Source organism: Bos mutus, chromosome 22 (genome assembly GCF_027580195.1).
Source record: "Bos mutus isolate GX-2022 chromosome 22, NWIPB_WYAK_1.1, whole genome shotgun sequence".
Lineage (NCBI taxonomy): Eukaryota > Metazoa > Chordata > Mammalia > Artiodactyla > Bovidae > Bos > Bos mutus.
Window position 1 is genome coordinate 46,080,742 of NC_091638.1, and position 16,663 is coordinate 46,097,404.

The following is a 16,663-nucleotide window of genomic DNA, read 5'->3' on the forward strand; positions in this document are numbered from 1 at the left end:
CACCTTATTCATGATCTTTAAGAACAATTTTACCCAAGCCATGGATTTGGGCCAGATAAGTAGTTGATGGGCTCTCTAGTGAGCTAACCTTAGTGACGGTGCTACTCAAACATACTCCGTCACCATGGCCATTACTACAGGTGGGTGGCATCCTCTGCTCACATCTCAGTGCAGAAGCTTTCTCCAGCTTTGGTGTGCAGCTCAGTCAATGGAGGCGTGTTAACAATGTCTGAAGTCAGGTGCAATGATCTGGACTGTGACAGGATTCCCAGGTGATTCTGGTGATCTCATTAATTCATTCCAGCACTGGCAGAGTGGTTTTAAAGTCAAAGAACAGGGGATCTACCTTCCATGGTTCTTATTGTTTCATTCTGAGTGCATCTCTCACACTCTAACTTTGGTGCCTCAGTCCTCCGGGGCACTTTCAGCAATCACTGTGCTCCTCAATCCTTGGGAAAGAGCTGTCTTTTCCCTCATCTGCAAGTGGCATTTGTCAAGACAGGTTGTGCCCTATGTCTCCTTTCTAGTACCACCATGGCCCTTCAGATTTCTTATATTAAAGGCGAGAAAATTAGGATCAGAGAGTCCTGAAATCAAAATCCAGCTTACAAATTATTTTCTAGCCATGTGATTTGGGCAAGTTCCATAAGCTTTTCCTGCTTCCCTGTCTGTAAAATGGATGGTGACATCATGGAGTTGCAGTGACCTATAGAAAGAGTGTGTGTGTGTGTGTGTGTGTGTGTGTTCAGTTGCATCCGACTTTTTGCGACCCCATGGACTGTAGCCCGCTAGGCTCCTCTGTCCATGGAATTCTCCAGGCAAGAATACTGGAGTGGGTTGCCATTCCCTTCTCCAGGGGACCTTCCTGATCCAGGGCCTGAACTCACATCTCCTGTGTCTTCTGCATTGTAGGCAGATTCTTTACTGCTGGCCACTGGGGAAGCCCATAAAAGAGTTAGTGCATGCTTATATTTGCTGAATGAATACAAGTTTGGCACAAGGAAGACTCCATATGCTAACTAATCATTTTCAATATTCTTGTTGTTTAATTCAATAGGTGTGCATTGTACTTTCACTATGCTTATTATTGCTTTTGAATTGCCCTTTAGGGGAATTTTTCATTTTCTTCCCAGACAGAAGTGTTTTTAGCTTACATTAACATTTCCTCTTGCCTTAATGTCTCCCTTTTGGATCATTGTAAGTTGTTTCCATCTTCTCTCATAGCTTTTCCTTTAAACTATTTTGCTAATATCTTTGCCTTTTTTTTTTTTTTTTCTTCTTCCAATTCGACATATCCCAATTCTTGCCACAGGTGCTGGAAAGAGAACAGTAACCTTTAGTAAGCAAGTGACTGTGACGTGTATAAGGTACATTCTTTCCTTTCAATTAAAGGGCACTCAGCTAGGGCCTCCTTCTAATAGGGAGGTAAATCAGCCTCGTTTCTGAGAAACAATTAGTTACACTTACATTTTCATTGAATTTTCACTCCTCCAGGTTCATATACGTTGTCTGCCACTTTCTTTTTTGTTATCTTGTGCTTATGTAATTCCCCCCACCCCCTTTCACTGTTACCTTCTCTATTGATTTACATTAAGCTTGGTTGGTATTTCTTTGAAAAGAAAACACAAGCTTGCTGGGTTGGGAGGTTTTTCCAAGGCCTCTCTGCTCTAGTAAAATCCTATATATGTAGGTTCTGCAAACCAACATTATTTTTGCTGTACAAACACCACGCGCGTGTTCTAAGACATGAGCCCTCTGTGTAAGATCTTTTCGCACATGCAAAAACAGCTGACATGTCAGCACTTCCACAGAGTGAAAACAAGAGGATCCTGGTTCAGAAAGGTCAGGGCTGTTCTCTGCAGCCGGTGCCCCGTGTACCTTGACCTTCATCCCCAGCAAGAGCAGTATGATGCTGGGTGTTCCAATTTTATACATTCTTATTCATAGTCCGCTCCCAAGAGTTTCCTCAAATTCTGAATTCCTCCAATGGGACAAGTGTTAGTTTTCTATTGTTATGTAATTATACCACCGCAAACTTAATGGCTCAAAACAACAAATGTATCCTGAAGTTTCTGTTTGCCAAGACTTCAGGCATGGCTTTAGATGGATCTTCTGATTAGAGTCTCAAAAGACTTCAGAGTTTTGGCTGGGGCTGTGATCTCACCTGGGAATTGTCTGGGTAAGGATTCACTTCTAAGCTCACTTAAGTTGTTGGCAGAATTCAATTCCTTCCTGATAAGACTGCACGCTTCTTGCTGGCTGTCAGTCAAGAATGTCATCAGTTTCAGGAGACTGCCCACAGTTCCCTGCCATGTGCAGTTCCCCAGCAAGGTCTCCTAACTCTTCAAAGCTAGTGAGGCAGAGAGAGAGAAAGAGAGGCAGAGAGAATAAATGAGCTGTATGCTAACAGAAGCATATACAACTCAAATGCTGTATGATTTCATCAAAGTGTGTTTCAGCAGAAAGGAAATACGAACAGAAGATCATACTTTCAGTACTAACAGTGTGGACATATCTGGGTGATAAAGTATGAATAATCTTGTTTAAATTTTTACACATTTTTACATTCTAAATGTTTCCAGGAAACATGCAAAAGTTTTGATTTTAAGTTTAACATTCAAACTAATAGATGCACATATTTTAAAAAGTAAAACAGCACCCCAAGGTTTTAAGATAAAGACAGTAGGCTTTTGCAGCTCCCCATCTCATCCCCAAATCCCACTTGCCACAGAAATAATTTCTTCTGGTGTTCTAAATAAGATAAATATAAAGCTATTTTTTTTTCCATGCTGCATATTATCCATTGACTTTTTAGAGAGATGAAGATTTAGTTCTCCTTTTCCAGTCACCCCATTTACATGCATATATTTCTCTTCTCCCCAAATCTCTAATACAGTGTAAATACTTATGCACAAATACATTTATTATATTATTAATGTTATTAAGTGCTCCTCATTGATAGCACATGCGGTACTACGATTATGTGTTTTATTTTCTAGAGAATTCTGTTTTTCTTGGAATTGAAAAGCACCTCACTTTTATCTGTTGTTTCTTATCTACCTAGCAACAATTAATCCTCAAACTCTCTAAAAGAACACTTTACCTTCTCTCAACGTGGCCATGCATATCAGCTAAATTGATACCTAATCCTCCAATGCTGCTTTCAGAAGACCAATGCCATTCTGACGCCTGAATCTTGACATAAGACCCATTATTCTGTCCAGAAGCTTGTAGGATGTTTTCTTTATTGTGATGTTTGAAACTTCATGATAATATACCTTGTTATGAGTTATTTTGTACTCGTTTGGTTGAACACCAGATGTCCCTTTCAATCCGAAAACTCATTATACAGATCTAAGAATTTTTTCATATTGTTTTGAAAATTTCCCCTCTTACTTCTCTCATCAACAGGCCATAAGAGTTTTTGTTTATTTAGTTGGTTTGATTTAGCTTTGTTTTTACTCTTATAGAAATGTGACAATGAACAACCTTGGCCATACTTCCTTGTACTCATTTGTAAATTTTTTTGTACAGTAAATACTGAGATGCAAAGTAAAATTTCTAGATTATAGAACATATATTTTCAAAGTTCATGCAAGAAATGTACACTTCCAGTATGGATAATTAGATCATTTTTTTCATAAATGAATAATATTTTCAGTGCTTAATTACAATATGTCCACATGACAATATCACATTTTGCTTTTAATAATGCTCACAACTTCAGTTTTTATACCCTCCCCAGCCAGTTTCTGAGTCTCTCTTGTATGGAAGAAAAAACACATAGAACCAGTTCATAATCTCAGCTTTACAACTCTGTAGTTGCAGGACTTCTCAGCAAGACCCTCTCTGGCCTCAATTTCCTCATGTGTAAAATAAGGAATAATATCTACTTCCTAGTAATATGGAAGGATTAAGTGAAATGCAAAAGCACAGTGCCAAGCACACGAAAGATATTAAAAACAATATTACACCCTCCCCTTAATTATCATTCTATGCATTTAGAGACAATGAGATATAACTTAAATCCACAGCATAACTATAACTGGAATTTATAATGATTCTGACTATACTCAAGTCTACATTTCAAAATCCAGATATTCCTCGAAGGTTATCTGGGGCCTGCCCCAAACCCTATCCTAAGAAGTAGAGCCTGGCCAAGTCTTTTAATGTGGACATCCCACTTTGTATATCCTAGCACCCTCCTACTCCTGGGAGGGGTTTGACATTGCTCCTTTTCTACATTGATAGACCTACATATATTTTAGATCCAGAACAGGGGCTCATAGATAGGAAGAATGACTTACATTCCATAATTTCTTTTCCTGTCTCATTATCCAATCCATTTTTTATGAAGTTTCATGGCATAAAGTCACAGTGAACTAAATGATTCTTGCGTCTTTGATTATATCACAACTCAGGTAACAATCATTGCTTGAGTACATTACTTGAGCTTGACTTTGTAATAGTGGGTTTCCCTTCCTCCCCCCTTCTTCCTTCTTTCCCCACCTTATGCTATTTATTGAATGGCATGCATCCTTTGCTTTGACTCTAGCTCTCTGTCCCATGCCAGTGACAGGGGACAAAGCCAAGAGAGTATGGGGGCATTTTGTCTATTTACTACTCATGTCTCTGTATCCTTCTCTTGACCTTGCCACCCCAGAATGTCCGTATGGAGTCTGGCAAAGAAGCCAGCTGCCCAGTCCTGCATTACAACCTTCATTACTGACTTATTCTCATGCTCAGGAAGTCTGACATAAACAGGCCAAATCAGAGCAATCCCTGCAGGAGCTTTGGGCAAGATCACAGGTTACATAGTGAGAAGGGGTGCACAGTGACATTCTAGAACTGATTTGATCATATCCCAATGTTCCAGAATGTCTTTTTGTTCACTTGTGTTTTTTGGTTTGACAAGAACAGTGGGATAACCTTACTATTTCTACTGGGTATTTCAGAAAGCAGTCAAAAAACATTTGGCAAGTGAAGATCAGTCTCAGCTCATTGAACTGAAACACCTGATCTTCGTGATTCATCCCTTGAGAGAAATTCACCGAACACCTCTTACGTGTCACGTATTGCCCATGGGCTTGAGAGACGCTTGTCCATGATACATGCCCCTCCCTGTCTTTCTCAAATCCCACAGACATGCCTATTTCTACTCCAGGGATAAAGCTTGAAGTTCTAGTTTATAAACTAATAAAAGCTATCATTCATTGAGCATTTAGAATATTCTAGATACTATACCTAGTACTTTGTCCACTTAACATACATTATTTCTTTGAATCTCCATTTAAGCCCCTTGAGATGGGTACTTTATCTTCCTTTTGAAAGATGCAGAAAATGGAGTATAGAGAGGTTGAATAACTTGCCCACAGACACACAGGGAGCAAGTGAAGATGCTAGGAAACGTGCATTCAGCTTATCCCTGTGACTAGCACCTCATTCTCCTGTATCAGGGGTTGCATCTCTCTTCAATACTGAAATAATAAGGATCCTCTTAATCTTAGGAATTCTCATCTCTTTCTAAGTTCTTCCTGAGAGACACATTTCTTTCAGAATCCTGATGTTTCTAGATTTCTTCTTAGATCCTTTTCCCATCCTTGAGTTCCTTCTCCAAACCATCTCTTTGCTAAAACACGATGCATTTTAGTAACTCATGGGTAATCTTTTCCTTAACAAATACCAGGATGGTTCTTAATATAGGATTTCCAGGAACTGAAGAACATTCTTTTGCTAATCAACTTCTTGACCACAACTGGTTGTGCAGATATGCATTTTTAAACAATGAATTGTCAGTTCAAAAAGAGCTTAAATCAAATCCCATACAAGCAAGTATAGTTTTAACTCTAGAATCATTCTTCTGGGGTCTGTCCTCTCTTGGAACGTCAAGCTTGGGGTCAGTCAGTCAGTTCAGCCACTCAGTCATGCCCGACTCTTTGCGGCCCCATGGACTGCAGCACGCCAGGCTTTCCTGTCCATCACCAACTCCTGGAGCTTGCTCAAACTCACCCTCACACAAAAGGACGACACCTGAATATCACTCTGCTTCTTCTTCATCCTCTACCTTGCTTTCCAGGTAAAGAGGGTGAGAAAAGAAGAGGAAATCATCATTGATCCACTGATTTGTTTCAATGCATGTAGGCAGAAAGGCTGGACTCCACCCAAGTATGGGACAGACTTAAATCTGAAGCCTAATCTTAAATCTGATAAAATGGCACTTCTACACTCATCTGTTTGTGAGGAAAACAGTCCATCGAGATGCCCCAAAGAGGTGCACAAATTCTCTGAGGCCGAAAGTAAGAGAGAGTTTTTTTTTTTTTTTTTCCCCTGTCTAGCCTAGCCTACCCTGCCCTCCCATCAAAAAACAAAAGAAAACCTCACAACAGTTCACTTGTTATTCCTGGCTCCATTTATTTATAGGACAGCTTGTAGCAAAGACAAGTTTTGCCTGGTTAATCATATAAAGGCTACTATATTATTTTCTTTATGAATTTAGTTTTAAAGCACTTGTCCATCTCCGTGGAGCCTCTCACTTTGTCTAATAGCTTTTGATAGTTCCAGGTCACAAGGCATTTTATTTCCAATTTTTTGCATTATTCTTCCATCATGCTTTAGGAGGGACATCTATAGTTTTTGGAAATTAGCAGCCTAATGGAATTCCAAAGTGTGTGTGTGCGTGTGTCTGTGTGTGAGTATGTGTGTGAGTGAGTGAAAATGATTTTCTCCATCCAATAGCATAACATCTTAGTTTAATGTTACCCATGGAGGGAAACAGGAAAGAAATTAATGGATGAATTTATTATCATAGTTATTATCAAGCAACCACAAACCTAGGTCTAGTTTCATGACCAGTACTGAATCTATACTTGGCAGGGCTTCATCACTAATGGGAAATCTGACAAGCAGGCAGAGAGACCAGTAGGATTCTAAAATGTTTTTTGAAATACCTTCTCAATATTCAAAAACGAGTTTATCTAAAACATAGCAAATCTTATCTTCTGTGCAAACTTGTACTCATGACTTATTGCCCATACACGTGGTGAATTAGCAAAGCATGCTCTACATTTGCTGACCTTTAATAAAGATAAATTCTCCAGGGGGGATAGATTGAGCCCTCCTTTGAAAATCTACTCCTGGGTTACTCCTGACCTGGGTGCCTCTCACATTTACAGGCAGTTGTTTGTGAGGGCCCCTAATCATGAAAATAAATCAAAGGAGGAAGTCTTATATCTTTATAGAGAGACCACTGAATTAACATAATGCTATACTTACTAGGAAAGGAAAACATATTTTTCCTAATTTTATATGTGTACGTGTGTGTATATATACACATGTATATATATATATTTCTTCCCCCCAACCCCATTGAAGTCTGGCTGAAAGATCTCCTTACACATTGAGTGAATCAAGTGGGGAATTAGTCCAGCTGGAATGCTTGCTACAGTTTTGATAATGAAACCACTGCTGTGGCAGCGTTTTGCGAGTTTCATGTTGGGTTTTCAAACTCACAATAGGCCACCTAAAGAATTAACTTCAGGGCTAGTAAAGTTCAAGAACCAAAGGGCCCACAAAAGGACTCAGAGCTTGAAATCTGCAGGATATACTTGCACTAGTTGTTATGTTTGAGTTTTATGTCACCTCTCTGATGTAGATGCCACCGGAATTGTTTTTCATGTTTTACAAGGGAGGAAACTGGCTGCTAGGGGTCGACTGGCTTGCTCCAGGCCAACTATACCCATGGTGACAGAATGACAGTTAGAACCTTGGTCTCACATCACAGATGTTTCGAACACACAGAAGAGGTCTTCGCAATTCAGCAAGAGGGACAATCACCTGTCTAATGCATCTTAGTGTCCCCAGCTTGCAGTCTGGAATAAGTTACCAGAAAACCAGTTGCTCAATAAATGAAAGCAGCAGCAATTTGCAAAAAGGAGAATAAAGTAGTTATGGCCATGGTGTGCCACGTTCTTAAGTCTCTCCCCCACCTATTGCAATGTAACTCATCGTCACTCACATGGCCAGTATTAGGAAAGCATGACCGCCCTGGTGTGTTATGGGCTCTGTCATAAGTCATAGGCCGGCAGTTTCTAAACTTCCTTCCAAAGTCCAATTCTCAGGCTTCAGGCACTCACTCATGTGTACTGCAAGTGAACCATCAGCGACACTGATGGGGGCCAAGCTGGGAGCTGTAATACTCATCAGCAGTTACTTCCAACAGTATTAGCATTCAGCCAAACAGAAGTGCTAAAACACGTTCGCACCTAAGTGACTATAAGTCCATCAGTTAAATGTCAACAGGAAGTATCCGACAGGGATTAACATATTACAAACCCTAAGCAAAAAAATCACTCAGATTTCAAGAGACCTCAAGGTGGGAGACACAATAGCTATTCTCTGTTTTTACATACAGCTCAAGAATATGTGATACATGGTGCCATTTCTTGAAAGGGCCTCAGGTCAAACACTCTGGAAACTGAACTCGGTGCAGCAGGCACTGTCAGTCAGTTCAGTTCAGTTCAGTCGCTCAGTCGTGTCCGACTCTTTGCCACCCCATGAATCGCAGCACGCCAGGCCTCCCTGTCCATCACCAACTCCCGGAGTTCACCCAGACTCACGTCCATCGAGTCAGTGATGCCATCCAGCCATCTCATTCTCTGTCGTCCCCTTCTCCTCTTGCCCCCAATCCCTCCCAGCATCAGAGTCTTTTCCAATGAGTCAACTCTTCTCATGAGGCGGCCAAAGTACTGGAGTTTCAGCTTTAGCATCATTCCTTCCAAAGAACAGCACTGTAATTGGCCAGAATTTTCTTTATTAATTATTTCACGTGACAGGATGGAAGTTTGAAGCTCTTTACCTAACGCTGGTTCATTTACATCATTAGTATATCGCTAACCCCATTACCTAAGGGTAATGCTATTAGCTAATAAACTATAAGGTAAAGGCGGGTTGTACAAATAAAGAAAGGTATCCTGGGATGAACTATTCTTACGTTTAAATATAAACTGAAACAATCCACTTCTTTTTCCAACCTCTAGACCATAGTCAAACTTTTTTTTTAAAATGACTTGTAACAAAGATTATTTTTAATAAGCATGTCGTTTCTCGTCAGTCAAAAGCTTTGACTGTACCACCCATACATGCTCAGGCCCCAAATTCCAGGCATGAGCTAAGAAAATTATAACTCACATACAAACCTCTCCCTTGCCCACCATTAGAATTTTAAGTCCCAGGCGAAGACTAGGTCTCTAGTTGAGTACAAATTTCAGTGGGATTTGGAAAAATCCTTTAAATAGATTTTTATTGGTTTTTAAGAACAGGGTTATTTTGTGTTAATAATGGGCATACATTAGGCTTTAGATAATTGCTTTATGTAACTTGGAGTTTTGGCTTTCAGCTAAATAAACACGCTATGTGTTCACAGGTGTATTGTCCTCAAGGGCACTCCGCTTTTAAGGGTGGCAGCTGTTGCCAAGGTGTTGCTGATACAACTCTGCGTATAATTTATTGGAAACAGGTGCTAGCTCATGATGAAGATAGACAGGAAACTAAAGCAGACAACATGTTTAACCACCATTAAAAAAGTTCAGGTTCAGAGAGACAATGTGTCTGAGATGTTTGGGGGATGTTGCCAGCATCCCAGAGCAAGTTTAAAAGCTCCTGCGGATCAGCATAAGGAAGAAATTGTACATGAATTTCAAGCAGCCCAGCCTAATGAGTGCCTGATGCTATGCTGCCAGATTTAATTGATTACATGAAAAATTTTGAGTTTGTGTAAGGCTAGCAAAAAATTATGAAATACTTTCCTAAGCTAATTGTTAAAAATTACTTTCAAATGAGGTAATAACTGTTAGTTTTCAATGATCTGGACAGTGGATTAGGCTGTAATGTGTTTTCTTTATGCTCTGAGTGTTTACTTTGGATTCCGTGTGGAGATCCTGCAGTGTTGGGACGAGCCCAGCATTCGTGTCCACGGGGCACTGGTACAGGTTAGGGCAACGAGACGGGAGACAGGATTTAGAACCGTGAGGTAAGATGCTCACCCTCCTTCTTTGGACGTTACTTGGCTATGGAGTCAGTCAGCAGGCTTGGGGACAGCTCCCATCTTCAGTCTTCTAGCACCGTGGATGAGTGGGAATAGCTGAAGTGGCCTCACTTCAGGACAGAGCCCTGGTGACCGAGTGTGCCGCGGGCTACCTTTTACTCCCTAGTAAAAAGAGGAGACATATCAACTCACGCTCTGAGAGACATTCTCCTCCTGTGAAGAGGCGTTTGTATATTTTCCCAACTAATCTCCAGTCTAATCGGTGTGCTACATAATACACATGTGAGATAAATATGCATACTAAGTGTAGCTGAAAAAGAAGTTGTTAAGAGTGCATGCACGGTTCTTCAACCTCAAAAACCTAAATATCTTGGCCATTTACATGTTTAAAAAATACCCACAGGCATTAGACCACATTACGGACTAATGGCCTGCCAAATTTCATTTTTGGGAAAAGATTCGATGTTTGAGTTACAACACACGAGTGCAAAAAAAGCAACTGAAACAACAAAGTTTGGTTAAAAACATTTCTTGACCCCCAGGCTCAGACCTCGTGTGCCAAAAATGCTGACAAAAATTTATACCAACACCAGCGGGCATGCACAGTTTAATATCTACTTTATGTGAAAAATCATTGACAATTTAATGCTTGCATTAATTTGAAAGAATTTTATGCAGTAGGTAGAAACTTTTACATTACCATTCCTAATCTCTACCAGCCGTCTTGTTCCCCTCTCAAAGGTAAAGTGAATGACAGGGCTGGAAAAACCAAATCTGCTGAAGGGCCTGAGCTGCTGCTTTTATCACCCTCCAACAGCCCCATCCCGACCAGAAAAGCAGGAATTCGGCTTGTATGCTGCTCAGAGCCTTCAACTGAGGTTTTAGCTTAGGAAAGCAAATAGCTGATGTGAAAATAAACCTTTATTAAAAAAAAAAAAAACTTTATAAGGCCCCTTTATTTAGAGGGAGAGTCATTCAAATAAATACACCGTTAACAAACTCCTATACTGAATAATAATATATACTGTAGCAAGTGATGAAACGGAATCCCACAAAACAAGTGCTGAAATCCGATGATTGATTATCAAACCTACAAGATAAATAAACTTTCTTCAATTAATAGCTAGTCTCAGGGATGAGTTTCCAAAGAAAGGTCCTGCAAGGAAAAGCATCAGTTGCAGAGAGTCAAATTCTGAATTCAGCCAGACTGGCTTGAAACACAGCTCTTTCCAGTGTCTTTATGAGCTTGAGGTCATAGGGAGATGAGTAAAACTCACTGAAGGAGAAATATGCTTTCTCCATCTGAGCTAATGAATTATCCTGGCCATTTGGGACCCATGGGTCTAAGTATCAGAAGAAGCTATTTTTCATTTATGAAAAAGGGAATTGAGAATCAACCTTGTTTCCTTGAATGCGTTTCTTGCCAACAAACCAATGAAAGCGCCCATTCAGAAAGTTTTATTCTCTAGCTTTGGTTTTCTAAGTTTGCATCCTTATTCTTCTTTCCAAGTAGATACAGATAGCCCAGTCAAAAGTCTCTTATTGATTTCGGAAGGAAGCTGACTTCTTGTTTGTAACCAGCCATGCTCTGATGTCTCAGTGGCAGAGTTACAGGGAATAACAAGTAATGCGAAATCCCAGATGACCAGCCGCGCTCCTATAATCTCTGTCCATATTATTTGTCAGGGTCTTCATTTTGAAACAGTGAAAGAAATATCTATCCAAGGGTTGCATGAATGCTGCTTTGTGACTGTGCTTTATCCCTGATCTTCAATAGAGACATTTCCACGGAAACAACCATACTGCTAGACTAGAGTCATGGGCGTCAGGAGACTAAAGCTTACATGTTTTTTGGTCCATCTGATCATCCATCCATCCATCCATCCACCCATCCATTCACCAAACTGTGCTCTCTTTGCTCAGTTTCAACTTACAAGGACACCCTTAAGTCTACTCTCTTCTAAGGTGGTGTATTAGGCATGCCTTTTAATTTTGATTCTCTGACATCTTGGGGCCTCGTTGACACTGGAACAGACTGCTCCTCCATGGGTTAGATAATCCCTAGATACTTTAAACAACTCATAAGGACACCTTTATATGCAAACCAACCAGTGTGAAGCCCTTACTTCAACCACTTCTGTCACACTATCCTCCTGCCCTAATCACCCCAGGGCCAAGTACCAGACAACTAGGGGCAGTCCCAGGGCCCTAGGGCTAAACCAGAATTATTCAAACCCACTTAGCTTCCTTACCGTGCTTCACCCACTCCTTCCCATGGACACCAATCAGGTTTCTTGCCCACTTTTTCTTCTTCCTCCTTCTGTCTCCTGACGGACTCCAGTGCTTCCCCGTGTGACTCTGCATGGTGTGGGATGTCCCTCCTCTTGGGAACTATAAGTAACAAACTATCTTTTCAATGGAAGCTGTATCTTGATCTGTTTGATTCGTTTTACCTGAATAATAATGAAACCTATATTCCTAAACAGGTGGGATAAATAAGTATATTTACGTAAATATATGAGCTTCCTTTGGAGCCTCAAGGAATTCTATTAGAATAAAACTAGCCCTGAAATCAGAGGTCAAGAAACCTAGTCCTGGCCACATCATATGCATCACTGAGTGGTTTGGGCCAATGGACAGGGAAGCCTGGTGTGCTGCAGTTTATGAGGTCGCAAAGAGTCGGACACGACTGAATGACTGAACTTGGGCCAAACCCTGTGACCTTGGCTGAGGTTTGGTTTCCACTGTCATCAACGTGGACAATTTCTATTTTTCTGGAGTTTTACAAATGTCACACAGATATGCATACATGAAAGATGCAAGTATGTGATAGGAACAGAGTTGAATCTGTTATTATTCCCTTACATAACCTGTCCTTTCTTGGTTAAGTTTTATATACACTGCCTCCCCACTGAAGACACTCCCTGAGCATGATCCCCATGTTGCTGGTGGGGATCACAAGGAGGCCCATTTTCATGCTCTGAGTAAGTGGTAGTTGAGGGTAGTGGCTGAAAGCACAGACAGTCCAGACAGATTCCTTGAGGTGACTGCTCACCTCACTGACTGGTGATCATCGAAAAGTTACTATGGTTTTCTGTGCCTTGGTTTCCTGATTTGTAAAATGAAGATAAAATTCTCTACTTCAGGGAACTGTTTTGAAGATAAAGTGAGTCACACAAGGAGCAAATAGTTGGTGTTCTTTGAATACGAGTCTTTATTTTTCGGGGCTCCAAAATCACTGCAGATGGTGACTGCAGCCATGAAATTAAAAGACGCTTACTCCTTGGAAGGAAAGTTATGACCAACCTAGATAGCATATTCAAAAGCAAAGACATTACTTTGCCAACAAAGGTCCATCTAGTCAAGGCTATGGTTTTTCCTGTGGTCATGTATGGATGTGAGAGTTGGACTGTGAAGAAAGCTGAGCACCGAAGAATTGATGCTTTTGAACTGTGGTGTTGGAGAAGACTCTTGAGAGTCCCTTAAACTGCAAGGAGATCCAACCAGTCCATCCTAAAGGAGATCAGTCCTGGGTGTTCATTGGAAGGACTGGTGCTAAGGCTGAAACTCCAGTACTTTGGCCACCTCATGCGAGGAGTTGACTCATTGGAAAAGACCCTGATGCTGGGAGGGATTGGGGGCAGGAGGAGAAGGGGATGACAGAGGATGAGATGGCTGGATGGCATGACCGACTCGATGATGAGTCAAACTCACCGACATGAGTTTGAGTAAACTCTGGGAGTTGATGATGGACAGGGAGGCTTGGAGTGCTACGATTCATGGGGTTGCAAAGAGTCAGACATGACTGAGCAACTGAACTGAACTGAACTGAACTGAAGTTAGGAATAGGAGCAGGTATGGAGTAGTAACAGTCCCTCAGGTAAAAGTACTAGCAGAATGCTCATGATGGTAAATCTGGAGGCACCATCATAGTATGCTCCTGTTGTAGCCAAGATGTTGTGGGTCAACTGACTTCCAAGGAACCGGGCAGCTAGTTTAACCAGGCTACTTTTGACATAGACAAGACACACCTCTTAGCTAGAACTAGACCTCAAAGATCATATGGTGACACAACTTCAAACCTCAACAATTTTACTGTTACGAATGAGATTTTAAAAAAACAGTACTAAGTCCTGTAGGTTTATGAAAGGATGACACTGGAACATATGAACAAGTTTTAAAAGAAAAGCAAAAATGTGATATCTGAGCTGACTTTAACTGAGGCTACTTTGAGCCAGACTGTCCTTCCATTCGATTATGAAAGCTGAATGGCTTTTCCTTTGTGCACTGCTCAATTCCTTCTTTACCCTGTCAAGAAACTTTCTCCTGGCAGACATTTTCAAATATGATGGGCAAAATGATAAATAGTTCTCACAGACACTAGAATAATAACCAACAGATAAACGACTGAAATGTGTACATGCTGATATAACAGAAGCACTTGGACTTCAGAGTTAATCTGACCTGCATTTGGATTTAAACTGGTGGTGCTTCTGAACATTTGTCTTCCCTAAGCATTGTGTCTACATCAATAGGACAGTGGTGGCTTGCAGGGTTCTAACCTCTGGCTACATAAGAACAGCAACCATGACAGTTAATATTCACAGAGCACGTACCACTAGCCAGACACTGTAATCTCATTTTAACCCAAGCAACAACCCTAAGGTGGTTGTTGTTGTGTTATTACTATTACTATCATCGCAGTTTACAGTGGAAGTTCTTGAAGCACAGATAGCTAAGGTGACAGCTGCAGCCAGGATTTGAAGCCAGGAGGCCTGGTCTGGAGCCTGTGTCCTTATCTAAATTTTGTAGTCTCCCAGGAATATCTCTCAGAGCGGTCAGTGCACATTTTTATTGATTGCAATTTGCTTTGGGGCCCCTCTAGCACAGGGAGTGTGAAGACCCCTCCTATCCCATCCCAAACTTTTCCTCTCATGTCTCCACTGCTGCCCACCCTCACTGCTAAGCCCCTTCTGTCACCAGCTCGTATCTCTGGAAACACAACACTCCCTACACTTTCAAATTCAGACTTCAGGAGCTGGTGGAAATGGGGGACTCCGAAAGGGCAGAGAGGGGGCCGGCTGCCTAGTGAAGGGGCCCAGGGAAACTTGGAAGCAAGGCCAGTATGAGTCAATCAGTCAGCAAGTATTTATTTAGTGCTAGGCAGCTTGGGGGATACAGAGAAATTATAAGACGCCATCCGGTCCCTGGCTGGATTTCTGGCTGGGTTCCCCGAATAAGAACCAGGCCCGGAGCTGGGGCCTGCTCAGCCCATGGAAGGCTGCCATGGCCTGTGGGGCGGTTTGCCCTGCAGAGCAGCCCCCAGTGAAGGTGAGAGCAGGAGCTGGGAAGAGAGGGCCAAGGAGTCCCTGCCCCTGCAATGCCACACACCAGGAGCGAGTCATCTCACCACTCAGGACCTCAGTTTCCACAGATGTAAAATGAGAACAACACCAGTACCTGCCCAGTCAGGTGTGGCCAGGTGTGAACAAACTGATGCATAAGAAGGGCCTGGCATTGGGTTGGGCACACAGCATGCTCAACACAGGCAGATTCCTACTGAGAGGCAGGGATTGCATGAGACAGTACCAGTCAGTGCCATGGCAGCCACTCAACCAAGGTGTGCCTGACAACGCTTCTCTCTGGGGGCTCCCCTGACAAGACGCGGATGTTAGTGGCACAGACTTTAAACGTTTGGGAACCCTTAACCAGCCGGGGACAGAGCTGGTAAAGAAACACTCCCCCTTCCATTTTTCAGGCAGACAATCCTGAGGTGTGTTCCGCACGACAGCTCTAGGGGTTGGACTGAATGGGATCAAGCCCTGCCATGCAGGCAGCTGGAACACACCCTCTGGTTTGCTTTTCCCCTGCCCTGGTGTACTCTCTCTGCTCCTTGCGCATTTCCCAGGACCACTCTTCACAATGAATCCTTTTCCTCAGACACTGCTTTGTGTGGGGGAAGATGGAGGGGAGTGGCTGTGACTTCACAGTACAGCAAAATGGTCAAGAGCTGGGATGGATATGGGCGGGGCCAGACCTGCCTCTCCTTGGCACTGGCTGTGTGACAGAAACCAAATGTCCCTGATCCTGTGTTTTGCCATTGGTAAAATGCAGCTATGGGTAGTCCTGACCTCAAGCCATTATTCTGAGGGTTGGAGGAAAGAATGCATAGAAGTGCTTAGCCTATGCCTGCTGCAGAGATCTGGGTTCCCGTTCCGTCTGGGTTTCCAGGAGCAGAACTTGAGACCAGGTCTCATGGGAAAGTGATCATCAGGAGCAAACAACATAGGAACGTGGAAGAGGGAGGGAAAGGAAGCTGAGCAAAGACATCAAGCAGAGCTGCATCAAGGGTAATATTGACCAGATCCCTCGCGGAGCTCTGGAGACAATGTGGACACGCCTCAGAGGGAGGCGGCATCTTAGCACAAGTGGCCAAGCGCCGAAGTGGAAGGTAGCGTTGACAAAGAGGCTTGAGTGCAGGTTTGGGGATGTACACGGGACACTGTGTACAGAATTAATAAAAGGAAGGGATGATAACAGGATCCAAGGAAAAATGGTGGACACCGACCATGTCTGCCACAGCATACTAGCGGTGGTGTTGTCAGGGTTATTATACTCCTG

At 42.2% G+C, this 16,663-nt stretch overlaps 1 long non-coding RNA gene across 1 annotated transcript; it reads right to left on the reverse strand.

Annotated features, from left to right (window-relative positions):
• Nucleotides 1-1,274: 1,274 nt before the first annotated feature.
• LOC138984685 (uncharacterized) lies at nucleotides 1,275-10,198 on the reverse strand. Its single transcript, XR_011461944.1, has 3 exons — nucleotides 10,041-10,198; nucleotides 2,165-2,350; nucleotides 1,275-1,315 (listed from the first exon to the last, which is right to left on the reverse strand). It is a non-coding gene; the product is annotated as an uncharacterized lncRNA (long non-coding RNA).
• Between the last annotated feature and the right edge of the window lie 6,465 nt (nucleotides 10,199-16,663).